Source organism: Euprymna scolopes, chromosome 23 (assembly GCF_053919585.1).
Source record: "Euprymna scolopes isolate OS-2025 chromosome 23, ASM5391958v1, whole genome shotgun sequence".
NCBI classification, from domain to species: Eukaryota; Metazoa; Mollusca; class Cephalopoda; order Sepiida; family Sepiolidae; genus Euprymna; species Euprymna scolopes.
Genome location: NC_136504.1, coordinates 71,685,953 through 71,694,356, shown reverse-complemented (window position 1 = coordinate 71,694,356; position 8,404 = coordinate 71,685,953).

Sequence of the window (8,404 nt, the reverse complement as noted above, 5' to 3'; positions counted from 1 at the left end):
AACAATAATCATTTCGCATGATATAAAAAATAATCATTTCGCATGATAAAATAAAAATAATCATTTCGCATGATATAATAAAAATAATCATTTTGCATGATATAACAAAAATAACCATTTCGCATGATATAATAAAAATAATCATTTCACATGATATAAAAAAAAAATCATTTCGCATGATATAAAAAAAATCATTTTGCATGATATAATAAAAAACATAATCATTTAACATGATATAATAAAAAATAATCATTTTGCATGATATAATAATAAAAATAATCATTTTGCATGATATAATGATAAAAATAATCATTTTGCATGATATATTAAAAAAATAATAATTTCACATGATATAATAAAAAAAAAATAGACATTTCGCATGATATAATAAAAAAAATAATCATTTTGCATGATATAATAAGAAAAAATCAGTTCGCATGGTATAATAAAAAAAAATAATCATTTTGCGTGATACAATAAAAAATAATCATTTTGCATGATATAATAATAAAAATAATCATTTTGCAGATTTAATAAAAAATAATCATTTTGCATAATATAATAAAAAAATAATCATTTCACATGATATAATACAAAAATAATCATTTTGCATGATATAATAAAAAAAAATCATTTCACATGATATAACAAAAAAAATAATCATTTTGCATGATATAAAAAAAAATAATCATTTAACATGATGTCATAAAAAAATAATCATTTTACATGATATAATAAAAAATAATCATTTCACATGATATAATAAAAAAATAATCATTTCACATTATATAATAAAAAAAATCATTTCGCATGATATAATAAAAATAATCATTTCACATGATATAATAAAAATAATCATTTCACATGATATAAAAAAATAATCATTTCACATGATATAATAAAAAATAATCATTTCGCATGATATAAAACAATAATCATTTCGCATGATATAAAACAATAATCATTTAACAATGTATAAAACATATAATCATTTCACATGATAAAATAAAAATAATCATTTCACATGATATAATACAAAATAATCATTTCACATGATATAATAAAAAAATAATCATTTCACATGATATAAAAAAGTAATCATTTCAAATGATATAATAAAACTAATCATTTCGCATGATATAAAAAAATAGTCATTTTACATGATATAATAAAAAATAATCATTTCGCATGATATAAAACAATAATCATTTCGCATGATATAAAAAAATAATCATTTCGCATGATAAAATAAAAATAATCATTTCGCATGATATAATAAAAATAATCATTTTGCATGATATAATAAAAAACACCATTTCGCATGATATAAAAAAAATAATCATTTCGCATGATATAAAAAAAATCATTTTGCATGATATAATAAAAAACATAATCATTTCACATGATATAACAAAAAATAGTCATTTTGCATGATATAATAATAAAAATAATCATTTTGCATGATATAATGATAAAAATAATCATTTCGCATGATATAATAAAAAAATAATAATTTCGCATGATATAATAAAAAAATAGACATTTCGCATGATATAATAAAAAAAATAATCATTTTGCATGATATAATAAGAAAAAATCAGTTCGCATGGTATAATAAAAAAAAATAATCATTTTGCGTGATACAATAAAAAATAATCATTTTGCATGATATAATAATAAAAATATTCATTTTGCAGATTTAATAAAAAATAATCATTTTGCATGATATAATAAAAAAATAATCATTTCACATGATATAATACAAAAAATAATCATTTTGCATGATATGATAAAAAAATAATCATTTCACATGATATAATTAAAAAAATCATTTTGCATGATATAATAAAAAAAATTATTTCACATGATATAACAAAAAAAATAATCATTTTGCATGATATAAAAAAAAATTATCATTTCACATGATGTCATAAAAAAATAATCATTTTACATGATATAAAAAAAAATAATCATTCCACATGATATAATAAAAAAATAATCATTTCACATTATATAATAAAAAAAAATCATTTCGCATGATATAATAAAAATAATCATTTCACATGATATAATCAAAATAATCATGTCACATGATTAAAATAAAAATAATCATTTCACATGATATAAATAAAAATAATCATTTCACATGATATAATAAAAATAATCATTTCGCATGATATAATAAAAATAATCATTTCACATGATATAATAAAAATAATCATTTCACATGATATGAATAAGAATAATCATTTCACAGGATATAAATAAAACTAATCATTTCGCATGAACTAATAAAATAATCCTTTCACATGACATAATAAAAAAAATCATTTCGCATGATATAATAAAAATAATCATTTCACATGATATAATAAAAATAATCATTTCACATGATGTGAATAAGAATAATCATTTCACATGATATAAATAAATATAATCATTTCGCATGAACTAATAAAATAATCCTTTCACATGACATAATAAAAATGATCATTTGGCGTGATATAATAAAAATAATCATTTCGCACGATATAATAAAAATAATCATTTAACATGATATAATAAAAATAATCATTTCACATGATATAATAAAAATAATCATTTCGCATGATATAAAAAAAATCATCATTTAACATATATAAAAAAAATTATTTCGCATTATATAATAAAAACAATCATTTCGCATGATATAAAAAAAATTATTTCACATGATATACAAAAAATAATCATTTCGCATTATAAAAAAAGAATAATAATTTCGCATGACATAATAAAAATAATCATTTCCCATGATATAATAAAAAAATCATTTCTAATGATATAAAAACAATAATCATTTCGCATGATATAATAAAATAATCATTTCGCATGATATAAAAAAAAAATAATCATTTCGCATGATATAAAAAAATAATCATTCCGCATGATATAATAAAAATAATCATTTCGCATGATATAATAAAAACAATCATTTCACATGATATAAAAAAATAATCATTTCGCATGATATAAACAAAAAAATAATTTCGCATGATTTAACAAAAAAAAATAATTTCGCATGATATAAAAAATAATCATTTCACATGATATAAAAAAAAATCATTTCGCATGATATAATAAAAATAATCATTTCGCATGATATAACAAAAAGAATCATTTCACATGATATAATAAAAATAATCATTTCACATGATATAATAAAAAAATAATCATTTCACATGATATAATAAAAAAAATAATCATTTCACATGATATAAAAAAGTAATCATTTCAAATGATATAATAAAACTAATCATTTCGCATGATATAAAAAAAATAGTCATTTTACATGATATAATAAAAAAAAATCATTTCGCATGATATAAAACAATAATCATTTCGCATGATATAAAAAAATAATCATTTCGCATGATAAGATAAAAATAATCATTTCGCATGATATAATAAAAATAATCATTTTGCATGATATAATAAAAATAACCATTTCGCATGATATAATAAAAATAATCATTTCGCATGATATAAAAAATAATCATTTCGCATGATATAAACAAAATCATTTTGCATGATATTATAAAAAACATAATCATTTCACATGATATAATAAACAATAATTATTTTGCATGGTATAATAATAAAAATCATCATTTTTCATTATATAATGATAAAAATAATCATTTTGAATGATATAATAAAAAAATAATAATTTCGCATGATGTAATAAAAAAAATCGACATTTCGCATGATATAATAAAAAAAATAATCATTGTGCATGATATAATAAGAAAAAATCAGTTCGCATGGTATAATAAAAAAAAATAATCATTTTGCATGATATAATAATAAAAATAATCATTTTGCAGATTTAATAAAAAATAATCATTTTGCATGATATAATAAAAAAATAATCATTTCACATGATATAATACAAAAAATAATCATTTCGCATGATATAAAACAATAATCATTTCGCATGATATAATAAAAATAATCATTTCACATTATATAAAAAATATAATCATTTCACATGATATAATAAAAATAATCATTTCACATGATATAATAAAAAAATAATCATTTCACATGATATAATAAAAAAAATAATCATTTCACATGATATAAAAAAGTAATCATTTCAAATGATATAATAAAACTAATCATTTCGCATGATATAAAAAAATAGTCATTTTACATGATATAATAAAAAATAACTATTTGGCATGATATAAAACAATAATCATTTCAAATGATATAAAAAAATAATCATTTCGCATGATAAAATAAAATTAATCATTTCGCATGATATAATAAAAATAATCATTTTGCATGATATAACAAAAATAACCATTTCGCATGATATAATAAAAATAATCATTTCACATGATATAAAAAAAAAAATCATTTCGCATGATATAAAAAAAATCATTTTGCATGATATAATAAAAAACATAATCATTTCACATGATATAATAAAAAATAATCATTTTGCATGATATAATAATAAAAATAATCATTTTGCATGATATAATGATAAAAATAATCATTTCACATGATATAATGAAAAAATAATCATTTCACATGATATAAAAAAAATCATTTCGCATGATATAAAAAAATAATCATTTCGCATGATATAATAAAAAAATAATCATTTCACATGGTATAATAAAAATAATCATTTCACATTATATAATAAAAATAATAATGTCACATGATATAAATAAAAATAATCATTTCACATGATATAAATAAAAATAATCATTTAAGATAATATAATAAAAATAATCATTTCGCATGATATCATAAAAATAATCATTTCACATGATATGATAAAAATAATCATTTCACATGATATGAATAAGAATAATCATTTTGCATGATATAAATGAAAATAATCATTTCGCATGAACTAATAAAATAATCCTTTCACATGTAATAATAAATATAATCATTTTGCATGATATAATAAAAAAAATCATTTCGCATGGTATAATAAAAATAGTCATTTCACATGATATAATAAAAATAATCATTTCACATGATATAATAAAAATAATCATTTCACATGATATAAAAAAAACTAATCATTTCATATGATATAATAAAAATAATCATTTCCCATGATATAAAAAAATTATCATTTCTCATGATATAAAAAAAAATCATTTCGCATTATATAATAAAAAAAATCATTTCGCATGATATAAAAAAAAATTATTTCACATGATATACAAAAAAATAATCATTTCGCATTATATAAAAAGAATAATCATTTCGCATGACATAATAAAAATAATCATTTCCCATGATATAATAAAAAAAATCATTTCACATGATATAAAAAAATAATTATTTCGCATGATAGAAAAAATAATCACTTCGCATGATATAAAAAAATAATCATTTCGCATGATATAATAAAAATAATCATTTCGCATGATATGAAAAAACATAATCATTTCGCATGATATAAAAAAAATAATCATTTCGCATGATATAATAAAAATAATCATTTCGCATGATATAATAACAAGCATCATTTCACATGATATAAAAAAAATAATCATTTCGCATGATATAAACTAAAAAATTATTTCGCATGATATAACAAAAAAACATAATTTCGCATGATATAATTAAAAAAATAATCATTTTGCATGATATAATAATAAAAATAATCATTTCACATGATATAATAAAGAAAATAATCATGTGGCATGATATAATTAAAAAAATAATCATTTCACATGATATAAAAAAAAATCATTTCGCATGATATAATAAAAATAATCATTTCGCATGATATAACAAAAAGAATCATTTCACATGATATAATAAAAATAATCATTTCGCAGGATATAAAAAATAATCATTTCGCATGAGATAATAAAAATAATCATTTCACGTTATATAATCACAACAATCATTTCACATGATATAATACAAAAATAATCATTTCACATGATATAAAAAATAATCATTTCGCATGATATAAAACAATAATCATTTCGCGTGATATAATAAAAAAATAATTATTTCACATGATATAATAAAAATAATCATTTCGCATGATATAATGAAAAAATCATTTCACATGATATAATAAAAATAATCATTTCACATGATATAAAAAAATAGTCATTTTACATGATATAATAAAAAATAATCATTTCGAATGATATAAAAAAATAATCATTTCGCATGACATAAAAAAATAATCATTTCGCATGATAAAATAAAAATAATCATTTCGCATGATATAATAAAAATAATAAATTTGCATGATATAATAAAAATAATCATTTCGCATGATATAATAAAAATAATCATTTACCATGATATAAAAAAATAATCATTTCGCATGATATAAAAAAAATCATTTTGCATGATATAATAAAAAACATAATCATTTCACATGATATAATAAAAAATAATCATTTTGCATGATATAATAATAAAAATAATCATTTTGCATGATATAATGATAAAAATAATCATTTTGCATGATATAATAAAAAAATAATAATTTCGCATGATATAATAAAAAAATAGACATAAAAAAATAATCATTTTGCATGATATAATTAAAAAAAATAATCATTTTGCATGATATAATTAAAAAAATAATCATTTCACATGATATAATAAAAAAAATAATCATTTTGTATGATATAATTTTAAAAAAAATCATTTCACATGATATAATAAAAAAATAATCATTTTGCATGATATAATTCAAAAAATAATCATTTCAAATGATATAATAATAAAAATAATAATTTTGCATGATATAAAAAAAAAATAATTTTGCATGATATAATAATAAAAATAATCATTTTGCATGATATAATAAAAAAAATAATCATTTGGCATGATATAATAAAAAAAATAATCATTTTGCATGATATAATAATAAAAATAATCATTTCACATGATATAATAAAGAAAATAATCATGTGGCATGATATAATTAAAAAAATTATCATTTCACATGATATAATAAAACAATTAATCATTTTGCATGATATAATCAAAAAAAATAATAATTTTGCATGATATAATAAAAAAAAATAATCATTTTGCATGATATAATTAAAAAAATAATCATTTTGCATGATATAATAATAAAAAATAATCATTTTGCATGATATAAAAAAATAATCATTTTGCATGATATAATAATAAAAATAATCATTTTGCATGATATAATAAAAAAATAATCATTTGGCATGATATAATTAAAAAAATAATCATTTTGCATGATATAATAATAAAAATAATCATTTTGCATGATATAAAAAAAATAATCATTTTGCATGATATAATAAAAAAATAATCATTTCACATGATATAATAAAGAAAATAATCATTTGGCATGATATAATTAAAAAAATAATCATTTTGCATGATATAAAGAAAATAATCATTTTGCATTATATAATAATAAAAATAATCATTTTGCATGATATAAAAAAATAATAATTTTACATGATATAAAAATAAAAAAAATAATTTTGCATGAGATAAAAAAAATTATCATTTTGCATGATATAATAAAAAAATAATCATTTTGCATGATATAATAAAAAAACTATTCATTTCACATGATATAATAAAAAAATAATCCTTTTGCATGATATAATAAAAAAAATAATCATTTCGAATTATATGATAAAAAAAATAATCATTTTGCATGATATAATAAAAAAAATAATCATTTTGCATGATATAATAATAAAAAATAATCATTTTGCATGATATAATAAAAAAATAATCATTTCACATGATATAATAAAAAAAAATAATCATTTTGCATGATATAATTAAAAAATAATCATTTTGCATTATATAATAATAAAAATAATCATTTTGCATGATAAATTAAAAAAATAATCATTTCACATCATATAATAAAAAAATTTTGATTTCACATGATATAATAAAAAAATAATCATTTTGCATGATATAATAAAAAAAATAATCATTTCACATGATATAATAAAGAAAATAATCATTTTGCATGATATAATTAAAACAATCATCATTTCGAATGATATAATTAAAAAATAATCATTTTTCATGATATAATAATAACAATAATCATTTTGCATGATATAATAAAAAAAAATAATCATTTCACATGATATAATAAAAAATAATCATTTCGGATAATATAAAAAACATAATCATTTTGCATGATATAATATAAAAAATAATCATTTCACATGATATAAAAAAATAATCATTTCGCATCATATAATAAAAAAATAATCATTTCGCATGATATAAAAAAAATAATCATTTTGCATGATATAATGAAAAAATAATCATTTTGCATGATATAATAATAAAAATAATCATTTCACATGATATAAAAAAACATAATCATTTTGCATGATATAAT